This window comes from Athene noctua, chromosome 32 (assembly GCF_965140245.1).
Source record: "Athene noctua chromosome 32, bAthNoc1.hap1.1, whole genome shotgun sequence".
Classification (NCBI taxonomy): Eukaryota; Metazoa; Chordata; class Aves; order Strigiformes; family Strigidae; genus Athene; species Athene noctua.
The window spans coordinates 1,372,481-1,390,808 of NC_134068.1; the positions used below are offsets into that span (position 1 = coordinate 1,372,481).

Sequence of the window (18,328 nt, forward strand, 5' to 3'; positions counted from 1 at the left end):
GACAGCACAGCCAGGCCTGTGCTGGTCATTGTCAGCATCCCGCGGTGCTGACAGCTGCCGTCTCTGGTGTGGCATAACTTCGTCAGCCAGAGCTTTCTGGGGGAGGCAGAGTAAAGTCCACGACCCCCATGGCTCCCGCAGTGCCGACAGCCACACACCCCAGCGGAGGTGCTGGCACCCACGGGCGCACCGCACCCCAGCCAGGGCAGGCCCTCGCCAGCTCTAACCCCCCGCAGGAGCCTCACCCCACCCCGCAAGGGCATTTCAGACGCCCTCGCAGACTGTCCCTTCACACCACCCAACCCTCCCAGCATGACCACTGAGCCCTAAAGGCAGAATTACCTTCTCCTCTTCTTCAGGAGTGCTGCGGCTGCAGTAAAGCAGCACGCACTCGGGATGCCCTTGAAGCCTGGGGCAACTTTCTCCCACCTGTGGTAGCTCAGGGCCCTGGATGAGATGGGTGTGACTCCAGAATGGCTGAGGTGGGGAGGAAACTCTTGCAGGTCACCTGGTCCAACCATGCCCTGCAACGAAAAAGTAGCAACAGCGAACAAAAGAGGGGACAATCTAAGAAGAGAGGGCATTGAGGAAAGAAAAGAACTCATTAAGAAGACATTGAAGGGAAAAAGAACATTTTAAAAGCAAGAGGCACTGGTGAAATAAAGGAAAACAATTATGACACAGGGACAGCAAACTAGAACACAGATACAGAAAAGAAAATTTAAAAAGTGATGGCACTCAGGAAACACAAAATAGGGACAGTGAACTAAAAGATGTAGAATGAAAATTTAAAAGGTGAGGGCACTAAGGGCAGAGATGGAAGACTAAGAAAAGGAGGGAGAGGGAGCAGGACAAAAGCTCCGAGAGAAATAAAAGGGAGCAGTAGGACAAGAGAGAGAAACTGAGAGCGGAAGGGGGAACAGGACGGAAGAATAAAGAAGAAGAGAGGTATAGGAAGGGGGGGTGGGGCAGGGGAGACAGAAATCACAGCAGCATGGAAAAGAGAGGAGAGGGGCAAGAGGGAGCGGGACACACAGAGGGGTGACAGGGCCCTGAGGGACAGGACTCACCACAGCTCTCGCTCTCGGCGCTGCCAGGAGAATCTGGCAGCTCAGATGCCCCTTGCTCCTTCCTTCCTCCTGCCCTTCTTCTTCTGAAACTCCCATCACTGGGCTCTCCTCCCCCTAAAAGAATCCGTGGGTGTCTCCCAGCTCTTACAGGACGTGGGTTCCGACACAGGCAGCCTGGCTCGCTTGTGCACTGTGTGGCCAGACAGCTGAAACAAGGAGCTTCACTCCCCAGGCAGGACTGAGTAGAAGTGCTCACAGGGATGCTTTCCTGCAGCGCTGGGGATTGCTCTGCCACCAGTGCCACCCTTACTAACAAAACGCTCTGACTAGCATACACAAAAAGCACACATACGCATTACATTTCCTAGAAAAGGCACTCTGATGCTAATGAATCATTTACATACTCTGAGAGTGCGTAGTAAAAATAGAGTGAGGGTCTTCTCCCCTCCTTAGGGGTCCCCACAGCCTTGATCATACTGTCCCTTAGTGAACTTGAGGTCTCTCGTGTCCATCTCTGGTCACAGAGTTACTTCATCCGTCCTTCAGCTCCTGATTGTTCCAGCTCTCAGCGCTGATCTTGACGCTGGTGACTTCTTGGGCTCTTGTTTTCTTGAGGTTCCTGCTATCAGGGATGTACGCGGGGAGTTTTTCAGACTGACCAAGGTCTGTCTAGGCAAGGAGTTCAAGGTTTTAAGACATTTTACAAGTGGGTAACTGGGTAACGGCGACAGAGAGCAGTTAGGAAAAAGTATAAATGAAATTATATACCGTACAGAAAAATACAGGGAAAAAGGCTAGTAAAATACCAGTGATGTCTAACGTTAAAACTAAATGTCTTATATTACGGGTACATGAGCGATTTCAAGCGTACTTGTAGCAGGTTCCCTTCCGCCCTGGGGGTGACACCCAGAGCCCCCGGGTGCCCGCTGGGCTCGGGGAGGGGGGCTCCTTCCTCACCCCCAGGGCCAGGCGCTCTCTGCCTGCACTGGGAGGCAGCTGCTGCCGGACAAGCACCGGCTCTATCTTCAGATGTGAGCCCGTTCCGAGTACCCACACCCTGTTCAGTCCCACCTGCACCTCCAGAAGGCTGGAAGGGCTGTGGTCACGTCTGCCTCGGGGCACAGTGAACAGTCACGGGTTCAGATCGGCTTTTTATGGTGGAAAAGCAACGATGATCAATTTTCTGATGGGGCTGTACGTTCCATGTAGCGTTTGTGCCAGACTTAAATTTTAGCTGGCGACTGTAATAGAGTCCCCCGCGCCCGGGGAGGGACGAGGCGCAGGGCAGCCTCTGCGCGGGGCGGTGCGGGCGAGCGAACATCCCCGAGTGCAGCGCTCGGGGCCCGCCCGCTGGGGCCCGCGGGCTGTCAGGGCTCGGGGGTTCAAGGTCCCGGGGAAAGATCTCCTGGAGCGGGAGGCGGCAGGTCTCTCCTCACGGGTGTCCCGAATCGCGGTGCGTGCTCTGCGGGGAGAGGCCCCTCTGTGCCCTCTGCCTGAGCGGGGTGCCGTCAGCTTGCTGGGGCAGCGTTTTAACGGGAACGAGATGAAATGGGAAGCGGCCGGAGCGGGACAAGGGTCAGAGAGAGTCCCCTGGGCTGTATTTAGACCACTGGCAGAAGATAAGGGACCTCCAAGCGCAAGTGTGAATAACAAGACACCGTTAAGGCCCCACTTGGTGCCGAAGGACCTGTAGGGCGAGGACTGAGCGCGCTGCTAACCGGGAGATCTGGCAGCACTTGGAATGGCTTCACTGTGCGGGGGGGGGTTACCGATGCTGATTTCACCGGACAGATTCGTGCTACGGTTTCTACTCCTCACGCACCAGGAACCACCCCCAAAGGCACTCCCTTGCTCAGCTTGTCCCTTTTTTGAGCTGCGTTCCTGAGACGGAACAACAGCTGCGACACGACGGAGGATTCGGCTCTCCAGGAGCTCCGCAAGGCTTTTGGTCACGGACTGTGTCACCATCGAGACCGCAGACGGCCTGTACACAATCCAGCGGGGGACAGTCGCCAGCGACAGTGACACCCACCGGGCTTCTGGACAGGGGAGCTGGTGTAACTCTTCTGGCTCGTGATTCCTGGGCACCCACCCGGCCAACAGAAACTCTGGGAATGGGAGCGGTGGCACTGGGAGGGTCGACGCAAGCAGGAGTAGCAGCTGCGCCAATTCTGATCCCCAGCCCTGAGGGTCAACAGGCGACCGTCACACCCCGAGTCTGTGGGGAAGGGCCGGCTTGTCACAGCGGGGAGGGAAGATCGCGGCGGGGTTTTGACGGGGGCCACTGCGCTGCAGGGTGTTAAACACCCCCCGCTTGCGTTCACCTGGTTAACAAACAGCCCCGTGAGGGCGGATCAGTGGCCCTGCCGACTGAGGAGGCGAAGGCCCGGCAGGAACTGGTGGCGGAGCAGCTGGCTGCTGGACATAACCGGGGCTGCCCAGCGCTGGGGGCTGGGGGGGTAAAGTCTGTGATGGGGATGGATCTGTCTGAATCGCTGTTCTCTCTCTCTCTCTCTCTCCGCTCAGCATCGCCCTCGGGGTCGCCATCATCATCCTCTTCTTCCTCCTCGTCTCTCCCTGCATCCTCCGCGTGGGGATGGACGCGCTCTGCGCCTCCCTGGAGCAGACCCGGAGCCTGGCCAGGTACCGTCACCTTCCTCCCGCGGGGCGGGGGGGGTGGCTCCCCCTTCTCCCCCCTCCTCGCTTCTCCCCACCCCTCGCTCTTCCTCGCTCCGCTCCTCCTCGCTCTTCCCCGTCCCTGCAGGTGCCGGGAGGCCGAACCCAACCCGCGGGGGTCCTACAGCCCGACCCGCTTCTACAGGAACCTCTACAGGGCGCAGGGGACCCCAGACACCCCCTCCCCAAAATCCCTGGGGCCTGCACGGCCCCGCCGGGGGGGAGGATGATGATGGGGAAGGGACACAGGAGCGAGGGGCAGGGAAGGAGGGAAAGGGCAGGAGCGGGGAAAAAGCGTCCGGGGGCAAAGGAGAGCGAGGGCAGAGCTGCGGCTGTTCTTGACCGGCAAAGGGAGCCCCGAGGGGGCGGGCACCGTGCCCGGAGGCGCTGCAATACCGGGACGATGCGCGGAGCGGAGGGAGCAAGCTCCGGGTCCAACTCCCGGCCCCAAAAATCCGTTTAATATAAAGTCCTCTCATCGAGGACGTATCAGATATTAAACTGATAAGAACAGATACTACACTTGATCTTAGCCAAAAGGCCGAGAAGCGATACCCAAACCCCGCGCCCGCACGCACCCACACGCGCAGCCTCACACTCACCTCACGCACACCCCGCACGCACACACACACCCCCACCGCCGATGACCCGCAACCCCCGACCCGCCTGGCCCCGGCCCGGCCCGCCGCGCCCCGCGGACACCGACCCCCGACGGAGCCCCGGCACCGCCGCCACCGGCACCTCCCGGCCGACCCCTCGCCCCATTTCGTTAAAGATTTGCATATCCCCGCCTCGCGCTCCCCGTAACCCCGCCCCGCTCTCCGCTCGGCCGCCACCCGATTGGCCGATCCACCCCTCGATTTGCATTCGCTCCTCCCCCTCCCCTCCCACCCCGGAACCTCCCGTGACCGGCACCTCCCGGCGGCCCCTTCCGCGCTCCCTCTGCACTCGATTAGCATAACCACGCCCCCTCGCCGCGACAGCCAATGCCGCCAGGCGAACACTGCGCCCCCGCACCTTTTAAGGCGCCTCATTTGCGTTGATACGCCCCACTCCCGCCCTTTCCCCGCCCCTTCATTCGCATGCCCGGGCTGCCTGACCCCCAGGCCCCCGTAGCCATGGCTAAGGCGTGTGTTATCCCATGTTGATGCATGTTATCCCATGTTACCCTGTGTTCCCCTCCTCATGGCCTGGGCTGTGGCTCCTGTCAGGGCTGTCTGACGCCCCACGTCCCCCCCATGTCTGAGGCTGCATGTGTACCCATGTTATCCCATGTTAACCCATGTTCTTGCCCACAGGGCCTCGTCTGTGTCCCTGCCTGGGCTGTCTGACCACTCCGTGTCCTCCCATGAACTCAGCCCCACGTCCAAGGCTGCATGTTATCCCATGTTGACACGTGGTAGCCACTGTTGTCCCGCGTTAGCTCATGTTCTGGCCCCCAGGGCCTCGTCTCTGGCTCGTGCCTGGGCTGCCTGAACCTCCATATCCCCATTCCCATGTCCAAGGCTGCATGTTATCCCATGCTGACCTGTGCTAGCCCATGTTATCACATGTTTGCACCCTCAGGACCCGGTCTGTGGCTTCTGCCCGGGCTGCCTGACCACCCACGCCCACCACACCCACGCCCAAGCGTGTTACCCCATATTGACACATTATCCCATGTTCTCCCAAGTACTCCCATGTTATCCCGTGTTCTCCCCCTCAGGGCCAGGGCTGTGCCTCCTGCCTGCTCTGCCTGAGCACCATATCCATGTCTGAGGCTGCATGTTATCCCATGTTCTCACATGCTATCACATGTTATCCCATGTTCTGGCCCACAGGGCCTGGTCTGTGCCTCCTTCCCGGGCTGCCTGAGCCCCATGTCCTCCATACCTATGTCCAAGGCTGCATGCTATCCCATGTTGATACGTGTTATTCCATGTTCTCCCCTCTTCTGGCCGACTGGGCCTCATCTGTGGCTCACGCCTGGGCTACCTGACCCCCCATGTCCCTCATACCCGTGTCTGAGGCTGTGTTATCCCATGTTGATGGGTGTTATCCTGTGGTGTCCCCCCCACAGCCTGGGCTGCTGCTCCTGCCCGGGCTGCCTGAACCCTACCTCTCTGACCCGAACCCCAACCCGTAGGCACGACGGTAACGGCTGTAACCGTACCTGTAACCCTTAACACTAAACTGTAGCTGTAACCGTAAAGTGCAGACGGGGTGCGAGGATGAAAGAGGTCTGGGTGGGGACAGGGACCCGAAACACGGTCCAGGAGGAAACAGTGGCCCGGTGGTGCAGCGGCTCTGGGTGCAGACTGTACCGCGGTGGTGCCGTGGGAAATGCTGTGGGGGTGGTGATTGGTGACGCGGTACACGCGGTGTAGTTGTGGATGTGTGGTGTGTTGAAAGAAGAGAAACAGTAAGTCCGGGGCAGCAGCAGAACATGGCCAAACTACCAGGGAGTAATACTGAAATTCTTGAGGTTTTTATTTTTAGTTCGTTACTCCCAGGCAACTGCAAATTAGCAGCACTAGAACATGGCTGTTAACTAAACAAAGAGAGACAGATACAGACAGAGAGAGAGAGAGACAAAGTCAGACACAGAGAAAGAGAGAAACTCTGACACAGTGTGACAAAGTGACACAGAGAGAAACACACAGAGCCAGAGGCACAGAGAGACAAAGTCAGACACATCCAAACCCACCACCCAGGAGCCAACCCCAACAAATACCTTTATTAAAGCTACGTTACAAACCCGCTTTTGCGTATTTAATAGACCTCGGAACCAAGAGCAAATACACCTTTATTGAACCTACGGTACGCAACAGCTCTTACGGGCTTCAGAAACCCTAAAACCCTGAGAAGTGCATCACCTCTCACAGCATTTATGGTCATTCCACACACCCCTGTTAGCATCACATCTTTACCACCTCCATTTGTAACTGTTTAAAGACTACAGAGACACACACGAGGCCAGGAACAGCATTCCCAGGGGCCTCCAAAATCACCTCAGCCTGCAAAAACCCCGGCCTGGGCCTGCTCCGCACCCAAACATGGGGGATGATCGTCACCTCGCAGAGCGGCCGGGACCAGGGGAAAAAAAAAACGGTGGGGGAGGAGAAAAAACCCGGAACACCTCAGTGAGAAAGCCTCAACAAGAAATTCTAAACAAAAAGCTGAACAACAAAACCTCCAAGCCCTTAGTTTTATGCAGGAAAAAACAAAGCGCATGTGAGTGGGAAAGCAGTAAAGAGAAGCCCAGGAATTTCTCCCCACGGCTTAAAAACACTTCCCCTACTTCTGTGAGTAAGCAGAGCTGTGAGGGACGTCCCAAACACTGCACAGCTCGTTTATAAGCTTGGCTTTAGCCTCTGTTCAAACGGGACCACATGCCAGAAGCAACACATCGCACTGCACTAAGCTGCACTGCCCCTGCACCCCCCTGCCACGCTCTCAGCACCACGGCGCCTGCAGCACCCAAGCGTTCTGTCACCCGGGCTGTGCAGAAGACAGCACACAGAGCGTCCAGAACAAGGGTAAAGCGCCACAGGCAGGGAAATACCGACGATGTAAACCAGACACGTTTTTAGGCTGTTAACCACGCTGTGAGCCTTTCCTAGTCGGAGCTACCTAAGTGCTGAGGCCCCCAGCTGTCTTCAGCCTTTGGCCATGGTACTCCTCGGGGAAACCGGAGCACAGACAGACACTGCAAGGTTAGAAGCATCTTACTTGGCATGAAGAAACACCGAACAGAGCAAGGGGGAACAAGCAGCCCCCTCACGTATCCGCTTTCTCATCCAACACAGGGCAGAGGAGAGCTGAGAGCTCTCAGCCTCCCGGGTGACTTTCTGCTGCCGTGCCCAAGAGCACCGCCTGCTCCGCCCGCTGCCACCAGACCCACCATCTCCTTCCCCGGGCAGCGGGGAAGGCAGCCCACGCTCCAGCACTCTGTCTCCCACAGCCCACCTCTGCGTCTGCACCGAGCACTGCCCCGGCCCTGCTCCCACAGGAGCAGCAGGCACACCATAGCCACGGCACCCGCTCTCCTCCAGACCGCTCAGAAAGCAGCCGCTAAAACTCCAAGCCCTAGGCAGACTAAAACAAACAGACTGGAGCCAGGACAAGGAGAGAAGCAAGGGTTTGCTCCACTTTCATCGGCTGCCTCGTGCACACAAGCGGCTCAAGTGGCACAGAGCCTGCAGGAACGCCCTGGGACTCAACAGCGCGCCCGAGGGCTGAGGGAAAGGCGAGCTGCTGCTGCAGAGAGGTGGGAGAGGAGCAGGAGGAGGCTGATGCAAGGAGGAGACCTGTTTGCATCCCACAGATCCAACGGGAAATCGGGCTCTCTGCTGGTATCACACTCACGAGTCAGTCCCACCAGGTGACAGCCCCGTCTGGGCACGGGAGAGCGAGAGGCACCAAGAGGCTACGTGGGGAATGGGCTGCACCGACGGGGTGGGGGCAGACAGGAACAGTGAGTCCTGACTACCTGCCTCGGGCACCTGTCCTCACACCCAAGCCCTTGGAGACTCCCATCTCTACTTTCCCAACACCTTCCCCACGAGCACCCGCCCTGCAGCGTGTCGGCCCGTTGGTGCTCCCCCAGGGCACATCCACAGCCTCCCACCAGCATCTCCGGAGAGGTCTCAGACTCAGTCTGAACGAGGCAGATCAACAGCACCTTCCATTCCCTGCTGATCAACCCCATGGAGCACCCACCAGCTCCTGGCACCTCAAAGGCCTGACAAAACACAAAGGAACGCTGGGCCTTCGGCTTGGCAGCAGCAGGAATCCAGAGAGGGGACTGGGAGGAGAGGAGAAGAAAAGAGGGACGGGGAGACAGACAGCGGAATGGAAAGAGGGATTTAGGGGGCCTTTGAGGAGTGTTTGGGGGCCACCAGGAGCTTTGAGGAAGGGTTTGGGAGAGCTGGGGGGGTTCAGGCAGCTTTGGGGCAGCAGCTGGGCAGCCTGGGGCAGACTTTGGGGGTATTTGGGACCCGCAAGGCCACTGCAGATCCACTGCAAGCAGCAGGGAAAACGACAGCACAGCCAGGCCTGTGCTGGTCATTGTCAGCATCCCGCGGTGCTGACAGCTGCCGTCTCTGGTGTGGCATAACTTCGTCAGCCAGAGCTTTCTGGGGGAGGCAGAGTAAAGTCCACGACCCCCATGGCTCCCGCAGTGCCGACAGCCACACACCCCAGCGGAGGTGCTGGCACCCACGGGCGCACCGCACCCCAGCCAGGGCAGGCCCTCGCCAGCTCTAACCCCCCGCAGGAGCCTCACCCCACCCCGCAAGGGCATTTCAGACGCCCTCGCAGACTGTCCCTTCACACCACCCAACCCTCCCAGCATGACCACTGAGCCCTAAAGGCAGAATTACCTTCTCCTCTTCTTCAGGAGTGCTGCGGCTGCAGTAAAGCAGCACGCACTCGGGATGCCCTTGAAGCCTGGGGCAACTTTCTCCCACCTGTGGTAGCTCAGGGCCCTGGATGAGATGGGTGTGACTCCAGAATGGCTGAGGTGGGGAGGAAACTCTTGCAGGTCACCTGGTCCAACCATGCCCTGCAACGAAAAAGTAGCAACAGCGAACAAAAGAGGGGACAATCTAAGAAGAGAGGGCATTGAGGAAAGAAAAGAACTCATTAAGAAGACATTGAAGGGAAAAAGAACATTTTAAAAGCAAGAGGCACTGGTGAAATAAAGGAAAACAATTATGACACAGGGACAGCAAACTAGAACACAGATACAGAAAAGAAAATTTAAAAAGTGATGGCACTCAGGAAACACAAAATAGGGACAGTGAACTAAAAGATGTAGAATGAAAATTTAAAAGGTGAGGGCACTAAGGGCAGAGATGGAAGACTAAGAAAAGGAGGGAGAGGGAGCAGGACAAAAGCTCCGAGAGAAATAAAAGGGAGCAGTAGGACAAGAGAGAGAAACTGAGAGCGGAAGGGGGAACAGGACGGAAGAATAAAGAAGAAGAGAGGTATAGGAAGGGGGGGTGGGGCAGGGGAGACAGAAATCACAGCAGCATGGAAAAGAGAGGAGAGGGGCAAGAGGGAGCGGGACACACAGAGGGGTGACAGGGCCCTGAGGGACAGGACTCACCACAGCTCTCGCTCTCGGCGCTGCCAGGAGAATCTGGCAGCTCAGATGCCCCTTGCTCCTTCCTTCCTCCTGCCCTTCTTCTTCTGAAACTCCCATCGCTGGGCTCTCCTCCCCCTAAAAGAATCCGTGGGTGTCTCCCAGCTCTTACAGGACGTGGGTTCCGACACAGGCAGCCTGGCTCGCTTGTGCACTGTGTGGCCAGACAGCTGAAACAAGGAGCTTCACTCCCCAGGCAGGACTGAGTAGAAGTGCTCACAGGGATGCTTTCCTGCAGCGCTGGGGATTGCTCTGCCACCAGTGCCACCCTTACTAACAAAACGCTCTGACTAGCATACACAAAAAGCACACATACGCATTACATTTCCTAGAAAAGGCACTCTGATGCTAATGAATCATTTACATACTCTGAGAGTGCGTAGTAAAAATAGAGTGAGGGTCTTCTCCCCTCCTTAGGGGTCCCCACAGCCTTGATCATACTGTCCCTTAGTGAACTTGAGGTCTCTCGTGTCCATCTCTGGTCACAGAGTTACTTCATCCGTCCTTCAGCTCCTGATTGTTCCAGCTCTCAGCGCTGATCTTGACGCTGGTGACTTCTTGGGCTCTTGTTTTCTTGAGGTTCCTGCTATCAGGGATGTACGCGGGGAGTTTTTCAGACTGACCAAGGTCTGTCTAGGCAAGGAGTTCAAGGTTTTAAGACATTTTACAAGTGGGTAACTGGGTAACGGCGACAGAGAGCAGTTAGGAAAAAGTATAAATGAAATTATATACCGTACAGAAAAATACAGGGAAAAAGGCTAGTAAAATACCAGTGATGTCTAACGTTAAAACTAAATGTCTTATATTACGGGTACATGAGCGATTTCAAGCGTACTTGTAGCAGGTTCCCTTCCGCCCTGGGGGTGACACCCAGAGCCCCCGGGTGCCCGCTGGGCTCGGGGAGGGGGGCTCCTTCCTCACCCCCAGGGCCAGGCGCTCTCTGCCTGCACTGGGAGGCAGCTGCTGCCGGACAAGCACCGGCTCTATCTTCAGATGTGAGCCCGTTCCGAGTACCCACACCCTGTTCAGTCCCACCTGCACCTCCAGAAGGCTGGAAGGGCTGTGGTCACGTCTGCCTCGGGGCACAGTGAACAGTCACGGGTTCAGATCGGCTTTTTATGGTGGAAAAGCAACGATGATCAATTTTCTGATGGGGCTGTACGTTCCATGTAGCGTTTGTGCCAGACTTAAATTTTAGCTGGCGACTGTAATAGAGTCCCCCGCGCCCGGGGAGGGACGAGGCGCAGGGCAGCCTCTGCGCGGGGCGGTGCGGGCGAGCGAACATCCCCGAGTGCAGCGCTCGGGGCCCGCCCGCTGGGGCCCGCGGGCTGTCAGGGCTCGGGGGTTCAAGGTCCCGGGGAAAGATCTCCTGGAGCGGGAGGCGGCAGGTCTCTCCTCACGGGTGTCCCGAATCGCGGTGCGTGCTCTGCGGGGAGAGGCCCCTCTGTGCCCTCTGCCTGAGCGGGGTGCCGTCAGCTTGCTGGGGCAGCGTTTTAACGGGAACGAGATGAAATGGGAAGCGGCCGGAGCGGGACAAGGGTCAGAGAGAGTCCCCTGGGCTGTATTTAGACCACTGGCAGAAGATAAGGGACCTCCAAGCGCAAGTGTGAATAACAAGACACCGTTAAGGCCCCACTTGGTGCCGAAGGACCTGTAGGGCGAGGACTGAGCGCGCTGCTAACCGGGAGATCTGGCAGCACTTGGAATGGCTTCACTGTGCGGGGGGGGGGTTACCGATGCTGATTTCACCGGACAGATTCGTGCTACGGTTTCTACTCCTCACGCACCAGGAACCACCCCCAAAGGCACTCCCTTGCTCAGCTTGTCCCTTTTTTGAGCTGCGTTCCTGAGACGGAACAACAGCTGCGACACGACGGAGGATTCGGCTCTCCAGGAGCTCCGCAAGGCTTTTGGTCACGGACTGTGTCACCATCGAGACCGCAGACGGCCTGTACACAATCCAGCGGGGGACAGTCGCCAGCGACAGTGACACCCACCGGGCTTCTGGACAGGGGAGCTGGTGTAACTCTTCTGGCTCGTGATTCCTGGGCACCCACCCGGCCAACAGAAACTCTGGGAATGGGAGCGGTGGCACTGGGAGGGTCGACGCAAGCAGGAGTAGCAGCTGCGCCAATTCTGATCCCCAGCCCTGAGGGTCAACAGGCGACCGTCACACCCCGAGTCTGTGGGGAAGGGCCGGCTTGTCACAGCGGGGAGGGAAGATCGCGGCGGGGTTTTGACGGGGGCCACTGCGCTGCAGGGTGTTAAACACCCCCCGCTTGCGTTCACCTGGTTAACAAACAGCCCCGTGAGGGCGGATCAGTGGCCCTGCCGACTGAGGAGGCGAAGGCCCGGCAGGAACTGGTGGCGGAGCAGCTGGCTGCTGGACATAACCGGGGCTGCCCAGCGCTGGGGGCTGGGGGGTAAAGTCTGTGATGGGGATGGATCTGTCTGAATCGCTGTTCTCTCTCTCTCTCTCTCTCCGCTCAGCATCGCCCTCGGGGTCGCCATCATCATCCTCTTCTTCCTCCTCGTCTCTCCCTGCATCCTCCGCGTGGGGATGGACGCGCTCTGCGCCTCCCTGGAGCAGACCCGGAGCCTGGCCAGGTACCGTCACCTTCCTCCCGCGGGGCGGGGGGGGTGGCTCCCCCTTCTCCCCCCTCCTCGCTTCTCCCCACCCCTCGCTCTTCCTCGCTCCGCTCCTCCTCGCTCTTCCCCGTCCCTGCAGGTGCCGGGAGGCCGAACCCAACCCGCGGGGGTCCTACAGCCCGACCCGCTTCTACAGGAACCTCTACAGGGCGCAGGGGACCCCAGACACCCCCTCCCCAAAATCCCTGGGGCCTGCACGGCCCCGCCGGGGGGGAGGATGATGATGGGGAAGGGACACAGGAGCGAGGGGCAGGGAAGGAGGGAAAGGGCAGGAGCGGGGAAAAAGCGTCCGGGGGCAAAGGAGAGCGAGGGCAGAGCTGCGGCTGTTCTTGACCGGCAAAGGGAGCCCCGAGGGGGCGGGCACCGTGCCCGGAGGCGCTGCAATACCGGGACGATGCGCGGAGCGGAGGGAGCAAGCTCCGGGTCCAACTCCCGGCCCCAAAAATCCGTTTAATATAAAGTCCTCTCATCGAGGACGTATCAGATATTAAACTGATAAGAACAGATACTACACTTGATCTTAGCCAAAAGGCCGAGAAGCGATACCCAAACCCCGCGCCCGCACGCACCCACACGCGCAGCCTCACACTCACCTCACGCACACCCCGCACGCACACACACCCCCCCACCGCCGATGACCCGCAACCCCCGACCCGCCTGGCCCCGGCCCGGCCCGCCGCGCCCCGCGGACACCGACCCCCGACGGAGCCCCGGCACCGCCGCCACCGGCACCTCCCGGCCGACCCCTCGCCCCATTTCGTTAAAGATTTGCATATCCCCGCCTCGCGCTCCCCGTAACCCCGCCCCGCTCTCCGCTCGGCCGCCACCCGATTGGCCGATCCACCCCTCGATTTGCATTCGCTCCTCCCCCTCCCCTCCCACCCCGGAACCTCCCGTGACCGGCACCTCCCGGCGGCCCCTTCCGCGCTCCCTCTGCACTCGATTAGCATAACCACGCCCCCTCGCCGCGACAGCCAATGCCGCCAGGCGAACACTGCGCCCCCGCACCTTTTAAGGCGCCTCATTTGCGTTGATACGCCCCACTCCCGCCCTTTCCCCGCCCCTTCATTCGCATGCCCGGGCTGCCTGACCCCCAGGCCCCCGTAGCCATGGCTAAGGCGTGTGTTATCCCATGTTGATGCATGTTATCCCATGTTACCCTGTGTTCCCCTCCTCATGGCCTGGGCTGTGGCTCCTGTCAGGGCTGTCTGACGCCCCACGTCCCCCCCATGTCTGAGGCTGCATGTGTACCCATGTTATCCCATGTTAACCCATGTTCTTGCCCACAGGGCCTCGTCTGTGTCCCTGCCTGGGCTGTCTGACCACTCCGTGTCCTCCCATGAACTCAGCCCCACGTCCAAGGCTGCATGTTATCCCATGTTGACACGTGGTAGCCACTGTTGTCCCGCGTTAGCTCATGTTCTGGCCCCCAGGGCCTCGTCTCTGGCTCGTGCCTGGGCTGCCTGAACCTCCATATCCCCATTCCCATGTCCAAGGCTGCATGTTATCCCATGCTGACCTGTGCTAGCCCATGTTATCACATGTTTGCACCCTCAGGACCCGGTCTGTGGCTTCTGCCCGGGCTGCCTGACCACCCACGCCCACCACACCCACGCCCAAGCGTGTTACCCCATATTGACACATTATCCCATGTTCTCCCAAGTACTCCCATGTTATCCCGTGTTCTCCCCCTCAGGGCCAGGGCTGTGCCTCCTGCCTGCTCTGCCTGAGCACCATATCCATGTCTGAGGCTGCATGTTATCCCATGTTCTCACATGCTATCACATGTTATCCCATGTTCTGGCCCACAGGGCCTGGTCTGTGCCTCCTTCCCGGGCTGCCTGAGCCCCATGTCCTCCATACCTATGTCCAAGGCTGCATGCTATCCCATGTTGATACGTGTTATTCCATGTTCTCCCCTCTTCTGGCCGACTGGGCCTCATCTGTGGCTCACGCCTGGGCTACCTGACCCCCCATGTCCCTCATACCCGTGTCTGAGGCTGTGTTATCCCATGTTGATGGGTGTTATCCTGTGGTGTCCCCCCCACAGCCTGGGCTGCTGCTCCTGCCCGGGCTGCCTGAACCCTACCTCTCTGACCCGAACCCCAACCCGTAGGCACGACGGTAACGGCTGTAACCGTACCTGTAACCCTTAACACTAAACTGTAGCTGTAACCATAAAGTGCAGACGGGGTGCGAGGATGAAAGAGGTCTGGGTGGGGACAGGGACCCGAAACACGGTCCAGGAGGAAACAGTGGCCCGGTGGTGCAGCGGCTCTGGGTGCAGACTGTACCGCGGTGGTGCCGTGGGAAATGCTGTGGGGGTGGTGATTGGTGACGCGGTACACGCGGTGTAGTTGTGGATGTGTGGTGTGTTGAAAGAAGAGAAACAGTAAGTCCGGGGCAGCAGCAGAACATGGCCAAACTACCAGGGAGTAATACTGAAATTCTTGAGGTTTTTATTTTTAGTTCGTTACTCCCAGGCAACTGCAAATTAGCAGCACTAGAACATGGCTGTTAACTAAACAAAGAGAGACAGATACAGACAGAGAGAGAGAGAGACAAAGTCAGACACAGAGAAAGAGAGAAACTCTGACACAGTGTGACAAAGTGACACAGAGAGAAACACACAGAGCCAGAGGCACAGAGAGACAAAGTCAGACACATCCAAACCCACCACCCAGGAGCCAACCCCAACAAATACCTTTATTAAAGCTACGTTACAAACCCGCTTTTGCGTATTTAATAGACCTCGGAACCAAGAGCAAATACACCTTTATTGAACCTACGGTACGCAACAGCTCTTACGGGCTTCAGAAACCCTAAAACCCTGAGAAGTGCATCACCTCTCACAGCATTTATGGTCATTCCACACACCCCTGTTAGCATCACATCTTTACCACCTCCATTTGTAACTGTTTAAAGACTACAGAGACACACACGAGGCCAGGAACAGCATTCCCAGGGGCCTCCAAAATCACCTCAGCCTGCAAAAACCCCGGCCTGGGCCTGCTCCGCACCCAAACATGGGGGATGATCGTCACCTCGCAGAGCGGCCGGGACCAGGGGAAAAAAAAAACGGTGGGGGAGGAGAAAAAACCCGGAACACCTCAGTGAGAAAGCCTCAACAAGAAATTCTAAACAAAAAGCTGAACAACAAAACCTCCAAGCCCTTAGTTTTATGCAGGAAAAAACAAAGCGCATGTGAGTGGGAAAGCAGTAAAGAGAAGCCCAGGAATTTCTCCCCACGGCTTAAAAACACTTCCCCTACTTCTGTGAGTAAGCAGAGCTGTGAGGGACGTCCCAAACACTGCACAGCTCGTTTATAAGCTTGGCTTTAGCCTCTGTTCAAACGGGACCACATGCCAGAAGCAACACATCGCACTGCACTAAGCTGCACTGCCCCTGCACCCCCCTGCCACGCTCTCAGCACCACGGCGCCTGCAGCACCCAAGCGTTCTGTCACCCGGGCTGTGCAGAAGACAGCACACAGAGCGTCCAGAACAAGGGTAAAGCGCCACAGGCAGGGAAATACCGACGATGTAAACCAGACACGTTTTTAGGCTGTTAACCACGCTGTGAGCCTTTCCTAGTCGGAGCTACCTAAGTGCTGAGGCCCCCAGCTGTCTTCAGCCTTTGGCCATGGTACTCCTCGGGGAAACCGGAGCACAGACAGACACTGCAAGGTTAGAAGCATCTTACTTGGCATGAAGAAACACCGAACAGAGCAAGGGGGAACAAGCAGCCCCCTCACGTATCCGCTTTCTCATCCAACACAGGGCAGAGGAGAGCTGAGAGCTCTCAGCCTCCCGGGTGACTTTCTGCTGCCGTGCCCAAGAGCACCGCCTGCTCCGCCCGCTGCCACCAGACCCACCATCTCCTTCCCCGGGCAGCGGGGAAGGCAGCCCACGCTCCAGCACTCTGTCTCCCACAGCCCACCTCTGCGTCTGCACCGAGCACTGCCCCGGCCCTGCTCCCACAGGAGCAGCAGGCACACCATAGCCACGGCACCCGCTCTCCTCCAGACCGCTCAGAAAGCAGCCGCTAAAACTCCAAGCCCTAGGCAGACTAAAACAAACAGACTGGAGCCAGGACAAGGAGAGAAGCAAGGGTTTGCTCCACTTTCATCGGCTGCCTCGTGCACACAAGCGGCTCAAGTGGCACAGAGCCTGCAGGAACGCCCTGGGACTCAACAGCGCGCCCGAGGGCTGAGGGAAAGGCGAGCTGCTGCTGCAGAGAGGTGGGAGAGGAGCAGGAGGAGGCTGATGCAAGGAGGAGACCTGTTTGCATCCCACAGATCCAACGGGAAATCGGGCTCTCTGCTGGTATCACACTCACGAGTCAGTCCCACCAGGTGACAGCCCCGTCTGGGCACGGGAGAGCGAGAGGCACCAAGAGGCTACGTGGGGAATGGGCTGCACCGACGGGGTGGGGGCAGACAGGAACAGTGAGTCCTGACTACCTGCCTCGGGCACCTGTCCTCACACCCAAGCCCTTGGAGACTCCCATCTCTACTTTCCCAACACCTTCCCCACGAGCACCCGCCCTGCAGCGTGTCGGCCCGTTGGTGCTCCCCCAGGGCACATCCACAGCCTCCCACCAGCATCTCCGGAGAGGTCTCAGACTCAGTCTGAACGAGGCAGATCAACAGCACCTTCCATTCCCTGCTGATCAACCCCATGGAGCACCCACCAGCTCCTGGCACCTCAAAGGCCTGACAAAACACAAAGGAACGCTGGGCCTTCGGCTTGGCAGCAGCAGGAATCCAGAGAGGGGACTGGGAGGAGAGGAGAAGAAAAGAGGGACGGGGAGACAGACAGCGGAATGGAAAGAGGGATTTAGGGGGCCTTTGAGGAGTGTTTGGGGGCCACCAGGAGCTTTGAGGAAGGGTTTGGGAGAGCTGGGGGGGTTCAGGCAGCTTTGGGGCAGCAGCTGGGCAGCCTGGGGCAGACTTTGGGGGTATTTGGGACCCGCAAGGCCACTGCAGATCCACTGCAAGCAGCAGGGAAAACGACAGCACAGCCAGGCCTGTGCTGGTCATTGTCAGCATCCCGCGGTGCTGACAGCTGCCGTCTCTGGTGTGGCATAACTTCGTCAGCCAGAGCTTTCTGGGGGAGGCAGAGTAAAGTCCACGACCCCCATGGCTCCCGCAGTGCCGACAGCCACACACCCCAGCGGAGGTGCTGGCACCCACGGGCGCACCGCACCCCAGCCAGGGCAGGCCCTCGCCAGCTCTAACCCCCCGCAGGAGCCTCACCCCACCCCGCAAGGGCATTTCAGACGCCCTCGCAGACTGTCCCTTCACACCACCCAACCCTCCCAGCATGACCACTGAGCCCTAAAGGCAGAATTACCTTCTCCTCTTCTTCAGGAGTGCTGCGGCTGCAGTAAAGCAGCACGCACTCGGGATGCCCTTGAAGCCTGGGGCAACTTTCTCCCACCTGTGGTAGCTCAGGGCCCTGGATGAGATGGGTGTGACTCCAGAATGGCTGAGGTGGGGAGGAAACTCTTGCAGGTCACCTGGTCCAACCATGCCCTGCAACGAAAAAGTAGCAACAGCGAACAAAAGAGGGGACAATCTAAGAAGAGAGGGCATTGAGGAAAGAAAAGAACTCATTAAGAAGACATTGAAGGGAAAAAGAACATTTTAAAAGCAAGAGGCACTGGTGAAATAAAGGAAAACAATTATGACACAGGGACAGCAAACTAGAACACAGATACAGAAAAGAAAATTTAAAAAGTGATGGCACTCAGGAAACACAAAATAGGGACAGTGAACTAAAAGATGTAGAATGAAAATTTAAAA

At 58.2% G+C, this 18,328-nt stretch overlaps 2 non-coding genes across 2 annotated transcripts; both read right to left on the reverse strand.

The window, feature by feature from the left end:
- Positions 1-4,108: 4,108 nt before the first annotated feature.
- On the reverse strand, positions 4,109-4,299 carry LOC141972421 (U2 spliceosomal RNA). Its single transcript, XR_012635391.1, has one exon. It is a non-coding gene; the product is annotated as a U2 spliceosomal RNA (small nuclear RNA).
- Positions 4,300-12,875: 8,576 nt separating this feature from the next.
- On the reverse strand, positions 12,876-13,066 carry LOC141972422 (U2 spliceosomal RNA). Its single transcript, XR_012635392.1, has one exon. It is a non-coding gene; the product is annotated as a U2 spliceosomal RNA (small nuclear RNA).
- Positions 13,067-18,328: the final 5,262 nt, after the last annotated feature.